The following is a 16177-nucleotide window of genomic DNA, read 5'->3' as shown; positions in this document are numbered from 1 at the left end:
TATGTCTGGCCATGCCCAGATAGCCCAGTTGGTCAGAGTATCATCTCAATAATGCCAAGATTGCAGGTTTCATCTCCAGTCAGAGCCCATGCAAGAACATTTATGACCGACCCAGGAAGGCCCAGTCTAATCCACTGTAGGAAATTACAGGAACAACAAATTAATGTCTCTCTCTCTCCCTATTTCTCTCTCTCTCTAAAATCAATATACATGTTTTATTCTCTGAGTCAGTCCACACACATGTGAACACCAGCACACCTGAGGGACCCCATGGTGACTTGCAGCTACAGTCCCCATGACGGTCAAGCATGCAATGACCCAGAGAACAGTATGGGAGGTGCCCCCACTGTCAGTGTGGAGCAGAGGTCCTCAAACTTTTTAAACGGGGCCAGTTCACTGTCCCTCAGACATTCCACACATGCGCACTGCGGGCCCAGGACAAGTTGGCTGCTAAGCAGGACAGGCAGCAGCAGCAAAAACACCCGGCGGCCGGATAAATGTTTTCCCCGCGGGCCATGGTTTGAGGACCCCTGGTGTGGAGGGTGGGGAACCCAACCTGAGCTGCACAATCACCCCAAGGGGATGACCACAACTGTGCTCCCTGAGACTAAAACCTAAAGAGCCTGGATTAGATATGGGTCTTGACATGCCCCTTGTGGTCTCTGCCCCTTCCAGCCAGCAGTTGAGACTGGGCTGTTTCAGAATTCAAGTGGTTGAGGAGCTCAGATTCCTCTCAACTGTCAAGGCTGGGAGCAACAGTGGCAGCTGGGAAGGTGTGTGTGGGCAGGAAAAAACCCAGGGCAGTTGCCAGGGAGGGTTGGTGCTGGGCCATGTATGAGGCTCTGAGGCCGCTCTAGTCCCAGTACAGGTTGGTGGCTCTCTGTTCTTTGGGGCCATGGTTCGTGGGAAATGGAACATAAGTTACCAGGGTAGTCATGGCATGGGGGTCAGCATGTCCTTCTAGGAAACTTGTGACTGAGGAAGGGCCAGCCTAGTCCACTGTAATGAGGTGCTCCAGCCATTGACCTGCCCAGGGAGGGAGAGGAGGTGTCTCTGCAGAGGCTGATGCCCTATCTGCCCAGCGCGATGTGCTGCAGGCTGCTGAGACTCAGGGTCCTCTCCTGGGATGCAAGTGTCTTGAAGTTTAGCCACTAAAAGTTGTAGATATTTATCAATCTAAGGAAACAAAATGATCCGTTTCTTTCCTCATTGGGTAAACATCCTCCATGGCCTGGCCAGTGTGGCTTAATGGTAAGAGTGTCAGCCTACACACATGAAGGATGGTGAATTAAATTCTTGATCAAGGACAAGTGCCTGGATTCCAGGTTTAATACATGGAAATTATTGGGGACTCATGCAGGTGAAATCCACTTGATGTGTGTCTCTTACTACCAAATTTCTCTCTCTCTCTCTCTCTCTCTCTCTCTCTCTCTCTCTCTCTCTCTCTCTCTCCATTCCCACTCTTCCACTCTGAATAAAAATCAATGGAACATATTCTCCTGTGAGGATTATGAAAAACAAAATAGAACCATCCACCACCGCTACCCTGACAAGGGGCCTCTGCCTGCACAGCCCACCCCTCCTTGTGCTGTCTTGCCTTTTCCTGGGATGTTCCCACGGCAGCTTGGACAAGCTCTGTTCTTCCCAGGAGTTGGCAGAGAGAAGCCCCAGGCAAGGTCCTGGGAGGGACTTGGGTTCTGTGTGTCTCTGAGAGAAGCTGGCCAGGGCTCTTCTATTTCCATCCAGAGGTCTCTCCAGCCTGCTCCTCCCTACCCCCCAGGCACCTGGCTCACTGCAACTGCAACTACTTCTGTATTCGGGAGAAACCCCATGATGCTTTGGGCCCACAACCCAGTTCACCTTTGGAAAGTCCTGCCTCTGGCCAGCACACTCACACCCCTGAAGTTTTGGTATTTTTTGAGCCCTCCCCCACCCGCCCCCCCCCACACACACACATGCACACACAGACATTCCTGAAGGTAGTATGGATTTTCCAGGAAATGGTGCTGTTTTCAATTGTGAGAACATTCTGCAATGCAAGCATTTCCAGAAGGAGAGGCTTGGTCTCAACATGGTACCAATTTGAAGGGGGTGGGTTATGATTGGTGTGCCCCCCTCCTTAAAATTGGCCTGTGCAGAGCATACCCCTTCCCCTATGGTGTGGTGATGAACCCTATACTTTGTGGGAAAGTGTGCAGTTTGGGTGTGTTGTTTAGAGACCAGAGAGTTTGGTGGCATTGCACAGGGCCGGTGAGGGAATTTGAAGCCAGAACATGGAGCAGGGTCACTGAGTGGGAGGGCTGAGGGAAGGCTGTAGGGACTACAACTTGAATCAGGCTGTATGGAGGGGCGACAGTCAAGGGCAAGCTCACCTGGGAAAATAAGCACTGAGGGCCTAGATCATCCGTGGGCAAACGACGGCCCACGGGCCAGATCCGGCCCATTTGAAATGAATAAAACTATTGAAATAAAAGACCGTACCCTTTTATGTAATGATGTTTACTTTGAATTTATATTAGTTCACACAAACACTCCATCCATGCTTTTGTTCCGGCCTCCGGTCCAGTTTAAGAACCCATTGTGGCCCTCGAGTCAAAACGTTTGCCCACCCCTGGCCTAGATACTCTTGAACTCAACTGATCCAGACTCTGAAAGTACAGAGTCCCCTGGCCTTGGGAACACAGGTGTCCTAGTGGACAGTCCACAAACTGTCCACCTAGAAGACCCATCTGTGTAAGCGGTGTTTCTCAGTGTTAAAGGATATTTTGCACTTGACTGAGTTACAAGCATCATACTTTGACCACAAAGGCTTCTTCAGTGAGGCATGTGTGACAGACTTCTGTTTCAGTGGAAATTCTCACCAGCAACAGAGGGATGTCAGTGGAGAGACGTCCTGCATAGAACCTATGGACAGGCCCTCATTTGTGACCAGCTGCAGCTTCTATTTATCAGAGGTTCCTTCAAATTGCAGGGAGGTTGCGGAAGACATCCAAGCTCCCTCATAGCTTCTCCAGCCCCAGGCCACTCTCAACACTGAGGAGCTACACTATGGCAGTGAGGTTTCACAGGAATTCCTCAGTGGAAAAAGTCATCACCAGGGGCATGAATGTGAGAACACTGCCAGCCATAACCAAAAAGTTGTGGAATCACAGGGTGTATTTTCTGGAGAACGTGTTTATGAGTATAACAAATGCAGTAAAATTTTTAGACAAATCTTCAATCTCATTCAACATAAGAGAGTTCACACTGGAGAAAGTGGCCTGAGTGTACTGAATGTGGGAAACCTTTCAGTCTAAAGTCTGATGTCAGTAAACACCAGCGAGTTCACACAGGAGAAAAGCCATATGAGTGTACATATTATGGGAAGTCCTTTAGTCATAGCTCTAACCTCATTCAACATCAGAGGATTCACACTGGAGAAAAGCCATATGAGTGTACAGATTGTGGTAAGTCCTTCCATCAGAGCTCTAACCTCATTAAACATCAGAGAACTCACACTAGAGAAAAGCCATATAAGTATACATATTGTAGAAAGTCCAGTCAGAGTTTTTACCTCATTCAACATCAGAGAATTCACACTGGAGAAAACCCATATAAGTGTACAGATTGTGGGAAGTTGTTCAGAGTTCCAACCTCATTCAGCATCAGAGAATTCACACTGGAGAAAAGCCTTATAAGTGTAGTGATTGTGGGAAGTCCTTCAGATGTAAGTCTGATGTCATCTTTATTGAGAAATAATCAATATACACCACTCTATAAGTTTAAGGCAGACAGAACGATGGTTTGATGGACCTACATTATGAAATGATTACCACAATGGGTTCAGCTAACATCTGTTGGAGATGTGACAAACCAAAATTGAAATCTCTAATGTATTGTGAGTTATTTTTTCTTCAAAGTCAAATCTACAATTCTTACTATTGCCAAAAAGAGCTTGTACTTTGCACTAAAGTGCAGGGTGTGGTGGGTCTGCAGGCTGGGGCTCTACTGCCCTGGCCTCTTGCACTTGACCCTTGTTTAAATATCTTGGGGAGCCCTTCCCTGAGCCTGCTGGGGAGTCACCCTGCTGGGGAGCCCCCACCCAGCCATAGGGTTTACACTTGACAGTAGGTCAAAGAACTAACAGAGGTCAGAAAGGTAAGACAGGTCATAGAGGTAACCTAGCAACCCTGCCAGGTCAGCCATGTGGGCCAACCTCTCCAGTTTTCTTGTGTTCTTGTTGTTCTTGTTTAAAATCAGTGAATAAACATTTATTGACACCAACACAGCCCAGGCCTCTACAGAAAGCACAGGAGGTGTGGCTCACCCCGAGGTCCTGGCCCTCAGTAGCCAGGTGTTCCTGAAAGTGAAAACGGGGTGGGAGGGTGGGTCAGAGAAGCCAGGGAGGGACTCCACTTGAGTTGCTGGCTTTGAGGCTGGAGGAAGGGATCAAAGGCCAACATTTTTGGGAGCCCCAGGAAGCTGGGAGTGGCTTTGGCAGGGACACAGAAGGGAACTGTCCCATAAGGAATGAATTCTGCCACCTCCCCATGGGCAGGCCCCCTGAGGCCTCCTGGGAGGAGGGTAACCCAATAAACCACCTCAGGTTTCTGACCCACAGCACCTGGGATCCCACACTTTGTCCTGTGAACCACTGCGTTTAAGGTCATAGGTCAGGGCACCAGCAGAAATCCCTTGTGTCCCTGTGGCTCCCTCGTCATATAAGCTCAGTCTGTTTTCTTCATGGCTCTTCCTATCTTCTGAAATAAAGTGTTGGCTTGGTTCTTGTTCACCTGTCTGTCTCTCAGTCCCTCTCAGCACCTGAAAGGTGACCTGTGAAGGCCCCGATCCTGAGACCCAGATAGACAGCACACACTTGCTGAGTGAATTCCTGAGCAAAGAGCTCTTTTCTGATTTCATATATTTTATATTTGTAATAAACCTGATTCATTAACATGTACATACATATGATATCTTAATCCTCTTTAAGACATCCCACATTGATTCACAAAGTTTTAAAGTATATTATTATTAGTATTATTATTAGTCCAAACCCGTGTCTCAATTTCTTGTTCAGAAATGCAGTAGCTGCTTTGTGAACTGCCTCGGGGAGGAGAGGGTTCTGATTGCAGTCCAGGTTCACCCCAGGATGTTGCTCCTGTCCCTGGTCCTTCACAGGCCAGCCCTTTGGCCTCTGGTGGCCTGTTGACCCATGATTCGCCTTTACACCTCATCTCCTGTTCACCTGCCTGGTGTTGCTTCCTGCGTTGGGTACAGGGTGCAATATACAGATCCTGTAACATAGAAACCCACACCTGAAACCTATATGTTCACGTTGACCAATGTCACCCCAATGGATTTCATAAATAAAAATATATTTTTAAGAAACACACATTAGTTGTTTTGCAGATTGAGACTTGTTCAGGGAGATGAAATGACTGGTCTGAGGTTCCCCGATATTCCCATTGCCCATGGTTCTGAACTCAGCACTTTCTTGTCTTTCTCCCATCAGACTTCAAAGGTCCTGCCTCTTAAAAATCCAAAGAAGCTAAAAAAAACACAGCAGGAAGCTTCAAACCTCCTTTTGAATACAAACTTTAAATCAGCAGAGTGGAACATCTTCTCTATCAGTGTTTCTTTGCTTCTTTGTTCATTTATTTGCGAAATGTTTATTTTACAGACATTTCTAGAACTGACTTTTTCAGTAAGTGCCTAGGCCTGTGCTAGGACCAAAGTGTCCCCAGTGCTGAGTGGTAATTCAGAATTACTTTTGAAGGTTTCTTTTTAAGAAATAAATACAAATTCGGAAGTTTACTTTTATCACTAGATACTAGGAAGTGTTCTTTCCTCCCAAGAACCTTTATGCTATTTTCACAAGATCCCTGGTCAGTATCTGGTGAAAGGAAGCTCAGCTTATTTCTCAGAAATACAATAGCTGAAATCACAGCACTATTTTTATAATAAGAAATTTCCTTTGCACATTGTAGCGAGGAAGAAAAACGTTTACGAAGAAATGCCAGATATAATTACAGTTTTGTATGAATAAGGATAAGTAAGGATCAAAGTGGCAAATGTACTCAGTATGTTAATGTGCAGAGGAAACATAGCTTATTCATTTATTTCTAAATGAACTTTCTCTTGAGTTCCCCACCAGAGGATAGAGGGGAGAGGAGCAAAAGAAAATGTTTAGCCCAATTTAATATCTGAGTTCAGCCTCATGAACTGAATCCTGTCTTTAAATGAACCCAGTGCCTTTTCTATTGGTGTTATATGGCACTGGAGGCGGAGCTATTTTGTTGTTATGGCAACAGGGGCAGAGTCTTTGTATCTCCTGTTGTCTCTCAGGGAGTAGGTAGCCTGGGTCCATGCCTGGGGTCCTACTCCAAGTTTACCGCTGGAGTTGTACTCATCCAGGGAGAGTGAGGACATGCAGCAGCTCTCCTGAGGGCTCCCAGTCTGCCCCGCTAATCTCAGGGGAGCAGTCTTCAGCCCTCCAATAGTAACCCCAGTGTCTGCGTGTCCCCCTCTCCCCTCTGAGAGTCCTGGCTGCAGAGGAGGGGACAGAAGGCATCTGCAGTTCTCTGTCCTCAGTCTCTTTATTTGTTCCCACAGTTACCAGAGCTCAGAAGGCATTGCTTCTACTTCCTATCCAGGAATACCCCCATCTTGCGGTCTTTTAGAATATTGCTTCTGAAATATTGGGAACTAAGGTGTATTTGCAAGTATAAGCAAGTATTTTTTCTTGTAACTTCAGAATTTTCATAAACCATAAGAGTCATCTAGTAGATTATATAAATTATCTGCAAGTCTAAAGACTGGCGTGGCTAAAAGACAGTCAGCACACAGGGCAAATGAATTGCAGGGGACAGTAAATATTTAGAAAAACACTAAGAATAGAGTCACTCTTTTGATTGGGACACAGGGAGGATTTTAAACAGAGGGACCTTGTTATCTTCCAAGTCCAACAGTATTACTATTTGCAGATAAGGCTCTGTATGGTTATTCCAAGAATTAGTACAATTGGGAAATGATCACTTTTAGGCATCGAGGATATCTTTTTCCAAGAATGGCAAAATGTGAAGAGTTCCTGAAAGTTGGTTCATCCTTGAAATACCCTTGAAACATATTTTATTGGAGATTTATCCCTAAAGCACACTGCTTTGGGGCATGTTAACCAAATATCCAGGGTGCTACTTTAGTCCTTTGGGCTCATCCTGAGCTTAGCAGAAGAAATGGGAAAAGGGCAATAAAATGAGGCCCAATGTACTTTGTGAAACAAGGCAGAATGGCCAAACCTCAAAATCCCTGAAACAAATAAGGTAAATTATCAAGCATTGGAGAGCTAATCCCATAGCTAGTTACTGGAATTTATTTAGCCATATGTAAGTAATGAGCAGCAACTATCTTGTGATCTGTAATTATTGGGAACAATAAAGTTTTTATAAGGAAGCTCAGTTTTTATTTGGTTTCAATGTCTCACATTGGCCTTGGAACAGTTCCCTGTTGCGTTAGAAGAACTAATATATCTATTGTGTATTCTGTAAAAGCTATTGGCTGTTATTTATTTTTCTTTTAGGATAAGCTAGTCATAAATTGGTATGGTGGGCGCGCTGGGGATGTAGTCTCTTCTCCACATCCCACACGGAGGGGGAGACTTGAACCGGTTCGAGCAAGTTAGGAGGCTCTTTCGGGTTTAAAGAATAATGAAAGACAGACATAGAATAGATGAAAAGCTTGGGCTGGGTGTGGTGTCTGCCCTCTGACTCCAGGGACAGACAGAGAGAGTCTGCCTTCTGGAGGGACAGGCACAGAGAGAGCCAGCTCTGAAAGCTGTTTATTATATACTCAAATTACAGGAAGTTACATCCCTTTTGGGTGGGCCTGCGACATCATGAGATCCATCCCCTTAACACTGGGCCCAAAAGTCAGGCTGAGTGACATCCAATCTTTTGACTGGTCCCGCCCTCAGGTCATGGCTCTGACCTCGCCCTGAGTCCCAGCTGATGCCAATTAAGCCAAGTGTATTCTAACAGCCCTTAACAAATTAGTGATTCTCTGATAAGTAATCAGAACCCAATGATTACCATCAATTTTATTTATTTTTTGGTGGTATGTGAAGACTTCATCTGCATTTACACCATTCACATTTCTCTTGTCAACAAATAAAAATAAATACTTCCATAGCCATGTTGCCTTCCTTTTCTATGAAAAGTTATATTTATGGTACAGAAAACATTTAATAGATGTAGAATAAACTGTAGAATAAACCATGATTATATCTTGCCCTCTTTCTTTATATTTTCATTTTTTAAGAAATAAGGAAACAGTAGGGCTTGCTAGCTCAGTTGTTTGGAGCATCGTCCCATACACCGAAAAGTTTCAGGTTCGATTCCCAGTCAGGGCACATACCTAGGTTGTTGTTCAATCCCCATTCATGGCACATACAGAAGGCAGCGTTCAATGATTCTCTCTCACATAGATGTTTCTCTCTCTCCCTCTGCCCCTCTCTCTCTTTCTCTCCCTCTAAAATCAATAAACATATCGTCAGGTGAGGATTAAAATAAAAATTAAAAAAATAATACAATACAGTAATAGTCTATATCATTTTCAGTCCAATTTCTCTCTTTATATTTACATTATAAATTTTCTAATCATTTTTCTAATTTAGGTACTTAATCATTTATTACATATACTAGAGGCCCGATACATGAAATTCATGCAAGAGTAGGCCTTCCTTCCCCCAGCTGCCAGCACCAGCTTCCCTCTGGGACCCCGGAAACAGGCTTCTCCCCCCAACCTCGCTGCCCCCTCCCCAGCCACCATCAGGAACCCAGGACCCGGGCATCCCCTGCAGCCCTGGCTTTGTCTGAAAGGTCTTCCGGAAGGATGTTCGCTCTAATTAGCATATTATGCTCTTATTATTATAGGTATATAACAATCAACCATATGTAGTATTAGTTCATCTTTCTGGATTTATATACAGGTATATTTTATGTAACATTCTGGAACTTTTTTGTTTTTATATTATAAATTTTAAAATCTACTTTGAGAAAAATAGTTCTTTATTGATTTTAACTGCCCTGTAATATTTACTCATATAAGTATTTCAGAACTATGTATGTATTCCTTCTCTGGTGAATATTTACCATATTTTGTTGATTTTATTTATTTACTAGAGGCCCAGTGCACAAAAATTTGTGCACTCGGGGGGAAGGGGGTGGCCCTCAGCCTGGCCTGGGCCCTCTCGGGAGATAACGCCCTGGGACCCCTCGGGAGATAACGCCCTGCTGGCTTAGGCCTGCTCCCGGGTGGCAGAGGGCAGGCCCAATCCCTAGGTGCAGCCCCTGGTTGGGCTCAGAGCAGGGCCGATTGGGAAGTTGGGGCACTGCCCCCTGTCATGTACAGAGCAGGGCAGATCCGGAGGTTGCGATGCCACCCTCAGTCACGCTCAGGGTAGGGCCAATTGGGGAGTTGGGGCACCGCCCCGTCACACCCAAAGCAGGGTCGATGGGGAGGTTGTGGCGCCACCCCGTCACTCACAGAGTAGGGCCGATAGGGGAGTTGGGGCACTGCCCCCTGTCACACTCAGGGCAGGGCGGATCAGGGGGTTGGGGCGCCGCCCTCTATCACCCACAGAGCAGGGCTGATCAGGGTGTTGGGGCGTCGCCACTGTCACACTCAGGGCAGGGCCGATGGGGAGGTTATGGCTCTACCCCATCACACACAGAGCAGGGCCCGTGGGGGGGGGGGTGGTTGGGTGCCACCCTCTATCACCCACAGAGCAGGGCCGATCAGGTGGTTGGAGTGCCGCCACTGTCACACTCAGGGCAGGGCCGATGGGGAGGTTATGGCTCTACCCCGTCACACACAGAGCAGGGCCCGTGGGGGGGAGGGTGGTTGGGGCACCGCACCCTGTCACACACAGAGCAGGGCCGATCAGGGGGTTGAGGCGCCCCACCCTGTCACACACAGAGCCGCAGGGTGATCAGGGGGTTAGGGAGCTCCCCCTATCAGGCACAGAGCAGGGCTGATCAGGGGGTTAGGGAGCTCCCCCTATCAGGCACAGAGCAGGGCCTATCAGGGGGTTGAGGCGCCGCACCCTGTCACACACAGAGCCGCAGGGCGATCAGGGGGTTGGGGAGCTCCCCCCATCAGGCACAGAGCAGGGCTGATCAGGGGGTTGGGGCACCTTCCCCTGTCACGAACAGAGCAGGGAGGATAGGGAGGTTGTGGCCCTGCCCCCTGTCACACACAGAACAACAGGGTGATAAGGGGGTTTGGGCGCTGCCCCCTGTCACACTGATCCCGGTGCCGGCAGGCCTCTCGGCTCCGCTGATCCTGGTGCTGGGAGGCATATTACCCTTTTACTATATAGAATAGAGGCCTGGTGCACAGGTTGGGGCTGGCTGGTTTGCCCTGAAGGGTGTCCTGGATCAGGGTGGGGGTCCCCACTGGGGTGCCTAGCCAGCCTGGGTGAGGGGATGATGGCTGTTTGCAGCTGGTCACACACCCTTCAGGGTGGGGGTCCCCACTGGGGTGCCTGGCCAGTCTGGGTGAGGGGCTGAGGGCTGTTTTCAGGCCGACTGAAGCTCCCAACTGCTCCTTTTTTTCTTTTTCTTCTGGGCCAGCTTTAGCTCTGGCTCCACCTCTGAGGCCTCTGCTGCTGAAAGAAGGTATCTGGTTTGTTTCCGTTCTATAATCGAAACAATGTATAACTCCAGCTCTGAGATCCCGGGCTTGCTAAAAGCAGGTTTCTGGGGTTTTGTTTAGCTTCTATATTTGTTACAATGTTTCTTAAACTGGAAGCTCAGAGGCCGGCAAGGCAGGCGGGGAACGTTGGTTTCCTCCGTCACTGAAGCAAGCAAGCCTCATGTTAGTTTCAAGCTGCCTGGCTGCCGGCCGCCATCTTGGCTGGCAGTTAATTTGCATATCTCACTGATTAGCCAATGGGAAGGGTAGCAGTCATACACCAATTACCATGTTTCTCTTTTATTAGATAGGATTATTGTTCAAAAATTTTTTTTTTCTTCAGATAGGAAGGGAGATAGAGAGAAACATCAATGATGAGAGAGAATCATTGATCGACTGCCTCCTGCACACCTCACACTGGGGATTGAGCCTGCAACCCAGGCATATGACTAGGTTTCAGAGCAGACCGGGGCTTCCTAGTTTATTGGTTGATGCTCAACCACTGAGCGACACTAGCTAGCCATATTTTGTTGATTTTAAAATGTGCAGTATGCGACATTTAAAATCATTTGAAATCCAAACACAGTGCTAATAATAACGCACATGGCCTTCATCTACTCTGTGTAGGACAAGGGTCCGCAAACTTACTGTGTAAAGGGTTTGGTAGTCAATGGTTTGGGCTCTGTAGACCATACCATCTTGGTCATAACTACTCAACTCTGCCATTGTAACACGCAAGTAGCCAAAGACAATGTGTAAATGAATGTACATGTCTGTCTTCCAGTGAAACGGTAATTATGGACACCAAACATTAATTATGGACACCAAAATGTTAATTTCATGTTTATGTATCAAAAATATTCTTTCCATTGTTTTCTAACTTTTAAAAAGTGAATAAAAAATGATTCTTATCTCGTGACATATAGAAACAGGCAATAGTCCAGATTTCACCCACTGACTATAACTTCCTGACACCTGGTATACAGATAATATAATGACATACCCTCCTTTATAACATCTATAAAAAGTATTTCTGTCTTTAATATAAAACATTTAATAAAATAAGTCAAAACTTAAAAGCTCAGATATTCTACATGATGATGAGCAAACCAGTGACCTAATGAAAAATTCTGGCTCTCGACACTGACTTGGTCAGAATGCAGAAATGTCCTGTGTTGAAGTTATTCTGCAGGGACAGACTGTCACTAAGCAATGCTGGGTGGATGAACTAACGCCACTACTGAGCACAGGAGGATGGCAGCAAGGAGCCCAGGGTGGCCTCCTGGTACGGTGCAGAGGCATCACCAGGGGGCGCAGCAGAGGCAAACGCACCTGGCAGGCCAGCCTGGCAGATCTGGCCACAGGCGCCCACGCGAGTGAGGAAGATGAGCCTGGGGGGCCAGGAGTCACAGGACCCGTTGGGTTTCCTGGCTCGCGCTGCTGCCTCATCCGGGTCCGCCAGGGTCCCGCGGGCGGAGGAGTCATTGGAGGATGAGCGCAGCTAAGGACCTGGTATGGAGAGTCCCTTCTACTCCATGGTCCTACCTCATCCATGGAGGGTCCCCTTTTCTCCCTGCCCTGTCCCCTCCATGAAAATTTCCCTGTTCCCCTGCCCTCCACCCTCTACAGAGAGTCCCTTCTCCTCCCTGCCTTATCCTCTCCAAGGAGGGTCCCCTCTCCTTCCTGCCCTGTCCCCTCCATGGAGTGTTCCCTGTCCCCACTGCCCTGCCTCCTCCCTGGAGGGTACCCTCTCCTCCCTGCCCAATCCCCTCAAATGAGGCTCCTCACTTTCCCTGCCCTCGCTCTTCCATGGAGAGTCCCCTCTCCTCCCTGACCGGCCAATTCATGGAAGGTCCTGTGTTCCCCATCCCCACTGCCCTGCCCCATCAATGCAGAGTTCTCTGTTCCCCATAACCCCTGCACTTCCCTCTCCATATAGAGTACCCATTCCCACTATCCTTCCCTTCCATGGAGGGTCCCTTCACCTCCCTGCCCTTCCTCTCCATGGAGGGATCCTTCTCCTCCCTGACCCATCTCCTCCATGGAGGGGCCCCTCTCCTCTCTGCCTATCCCCTCCACGGAGGGTTCCCACCCCCGTAGAGTCCCCCCTCCATGGAGGGTCCCTTCTCCTCCCTGACCCTTGCCCTCCAAGGTGAGTCCCATTTCCTCCCTGCCCTTTCCCCTCCATGGAGGGTCCTCTCTTTTCCCTGACCCGTCCCGTCCATGGAGGGTCCCCTCTCCTCCCTGCCTGTCCCCTCCATGGAGGGTTCTCATCCTTCTACAGTACTCTCTCCATGGATGATCCCTTCTCCTCCCTGCCCTTCCTATCCATGGAGGGGTCCTTCTCCTCGACTCATCCCCTCCATGGAGGAGCCCCTCTCCTCCCTGCCCTGTCCCCCCCCCCCATGGAGGGTTTCCATCTCCCTACAGTCCCCCCTCCATGGAGGGTCCCTTCTCCTCCATGACCCATGCCCTTTATGGAGGGTCCCCTCTCCTCCCGGCCCTGTCCCCTCCATGGAGGGTCCCCTCTCCTATCAGCCTTGTCCCCTCCATGGAGGCTTCCCTGCCCCTACTGTCTCCCCTCCATGGTGGGTCCCTTCGTTGACCTGACCCGTTCCATCCATGGAGGTTCCTTTTGCTCCCTGACCCATCTTGAAGGACTCTCCACAATCACTACACTTATACGGCTTTTCTCTGGTATGAATGCTGTGGTGTCGAATGAGGTTACACTTTTGTCCAAAGAACTTCCCACAGATCTTGGTGCTGGAGCGATGAGCGGGTCGAACCCGAAAGCGAACCCGAAAGCGGTGGGCGCGGGCTCAACGGCCGGGCCCCGGGGGCTGGTGGCTGGCAAGGAGGAGAAGAAGAAGGCAGGCCAGTGGTGTCCCAAACTGGCTCCAGGCGCAGAGGCAGGCGCCCCACCACGCGGCTGACGACGGCCTCGGGGCTGCGGTCATGGAGCAGGAGCTGCTGGCCCCGGACACCATCCGGCCCGAGCATGTCCTGCGCCTCGACCGGGTCACCGAGAATTATTTGTGTAAACCCGAAGACAACATCTACAGTATTGATGTCACCCGCTTCAAAATTCACGACTTGGAGACAGGGACAGTGCTGTTTGAGATCGCCAAGCCCTGCGTCTCAGACCAAGAGGAGGAGGAGGAGGCAGGTGGGGATGTGGATACCAGTGCAGGACTCTTACGTCCGCTATCAGATCACACCAGCATTTCTCTGCCTCCGGACAGTTGGGACTACGTTGGAGCTCACTGTGGGAGACAAACCTGTGTCAAACTTCTGGATGATCGAACGGCACTATTTTCGGGAGTGCTTGCTGAAAAACTTTGACTTTGATTTCAGCTTCTGCATCCCCAGCAGCAGGAACACTTGGGAACGTATCTACGAGTTTCCCCAGCTCTCTGAGGATGTCATTCGTCTGATGATTGAAAACCCTACGAGACCCGTTCTGACAGCTTCTACTTTGTTGACAACAAGCTGATAATGCACAACAAGGCCGACTATGCCTATAACGGAGGCCAGTGACTGCGGGGCTGGACAGGGGAGTGCTTTGCTGCCGCCCATGGTCCTGGCGCCTGGAAGTGGTTAAAGCTGCCGTATGTCACGCACCAGGCACCTGGCCACAGGAAGCCACAGCTGGGGGGCAGTTTCCGGTGCTCCGAGAGAGGTGCCAAGCAGCGCTGTGTTTCCTTCCCCAGTATTTTCTCTTTCCTCTTTTCCCTGCCCTTTAGGTCAGAGGTCCTATGTAATAAAGATTAGGATAAGGTTCCTCAAATCCAGAAATAAAAAAAATGAATAAAAAAGAACTTCCCACAATCACTACATTCAAAAGGTTTTTCTCCAGTGTGAATTCTCGGTGTTCAAAGAGGTCATGGCTTCTTCTGAAGGACTTCCCACAATCACTACATTCATATGGTTTTCCTCCAGTGTGAACACGGTTGTGTTTATTGAGGTCAGAGCTTAACCTGAAGGACTCTCCACAATCACTACACTTATATGGCTTTTCTCTGGTATGAATGCTGTGGTGTCAAATGAGGTTACACTTTTGTCCAACGAACTTCCCACAATCACTACATTCAAAAGGTTTTTCTCCAGTGTGAACTCTCTTGTGGTTAAGAAGCGTATTATTTCTCCTAAAAGATTACTCACAATCAGTACACTCATAGGGATTTTCTCCATTGTGAATACGGTGGTGTCTATTGAGATGGGATCTTTGCCTGAAGCATTTTCCACAATCACTACACTCATATGGCTTTTCTCCACTGTGAACTCTCAGATGTGTAACAAGGCTAGGTTTCCATCTAAAACATTTCCCACATTTACTACACTCATAAGGCCTTTCTTCAGTGTGACTTCTGTGGTGGTCCGTGAGCGAATGTATTTGTCTAAAACGCTTTCCACACTCACTACACTCATACAGCTTTTCTGTGGTATGAACTCTATGGTGTCGAATGAGGTTCACCTTTCCTCTAAACAACTTCCCACAATCACTACATTGAAAAGGTTTTTTGACAGTGTGAATTCTCTTGTGCTTAGAGAGGTCACAGTTTCTCCTGAAAGACTTTCCACAATCAGCACACTCATATGACTTTTGTCCAGTGTAAACACGGTGGTGTTCAGTGAGATGGGAGCTTTGCCTGAAGTACTTTCCGCCATCAGTACACTCATAGGGCTTTTCTCTAGTGTGCATTTTTTTATGTTGAATGAGGTGAAAGATTCATTTAAAAGCTTTCCCACATTTGTCACACTCATATTTCACTTCTCCAGAGCAGGCACCCTGATGCTGAACAACTTTCTGGTTGTGGCTTCCAAATTTCTCACAGTTCCAAGTCTGGGGAAGACTTTTTCCACCAACATAGTCCTGTGAAATCTCACTTCCACTGTGTGGCTCCTCAGTGTTGAGAGGGTGCTGGTGCTGGAGAAGCCCTGACATGGCTGGGAAGACTTTCCCAACCTCCCTATTAGTTGAAGGCACCCAAGGTAAGTAGAAGCTGCACCTGGTCACAAACGAGGCCCTGTCCATTCCTTCTTTCCAGGGCTTCTCTCCACTGGCTTCCCTATGTTGCTGGTGAGAGTTTGCATTGGAACAGAAGTCCCTCACACATGCTTCACTGAAGAAGGCTTTCTGCTCAGAGACTGCTGCTTGTGACTCAGTCGGGTGCAGAATATCTTTGAACACTGAGACACACCGCTTACACAGATGGGTCCTCTGGGTGGCTGGAGCTGTCTCAGAAGCCCTGACCTGTGACTCTCCTTGTACACATACACTCTGCTCAGGACAGGTTTCCTCATCATCCATTTTATGCCAGCAACCTGAAAAGACAGAAATGAGCAGAAATTGAATGCTGACTGTGGTGACAGGGGAAGTTCCATTGCTAAAGTGTTGTGCACATAATACATGGGTTCTATGCAATTGTCAGAAAATAGGAGATGTGCAGGAAGGATTAATAAGCAGCTGCTGTGAAGGTCTGGGCCTCTGAAGGTCAGAAAACAGGGA

The 16177-nt window shown here is 48.3% G+C and overlaps 1 pseudogene across 1 annotated transcript; it reads left to right on the top strand.

Moving 5' to 3' along the window:
* Positions 1 to 13439: 13439 nt before the first annotated feature.
* LOC308535894 (protein unc-119 homolog B-like) lies at positions 13440 to 14205 on the top strand (annotated as a pseudogene). Its single transcript has one exon. The product of its transcript is annotated as a protein unc-119 homolog B-like (transcript).
* Positions 14206 to 16177: the final 1972 nt, after the last annotated feature.

This window comes from Myotis nattereri (assembly GCF_964212035.1).
Source record: "Myotis nattereri genome assembly, chromosome: 21".
Lineage (NCBI taxonomy): Eukaryota > Metazoa > Chordata > Mammalia > Chiroptera > Vespertilionidae > Myotis > Myotis nattereri.
The sequence above is the reverse complement of the archived record's forward strand: the minus strand, read 5'-3'. Positions and strand labels throughout refer to the sequence as shown.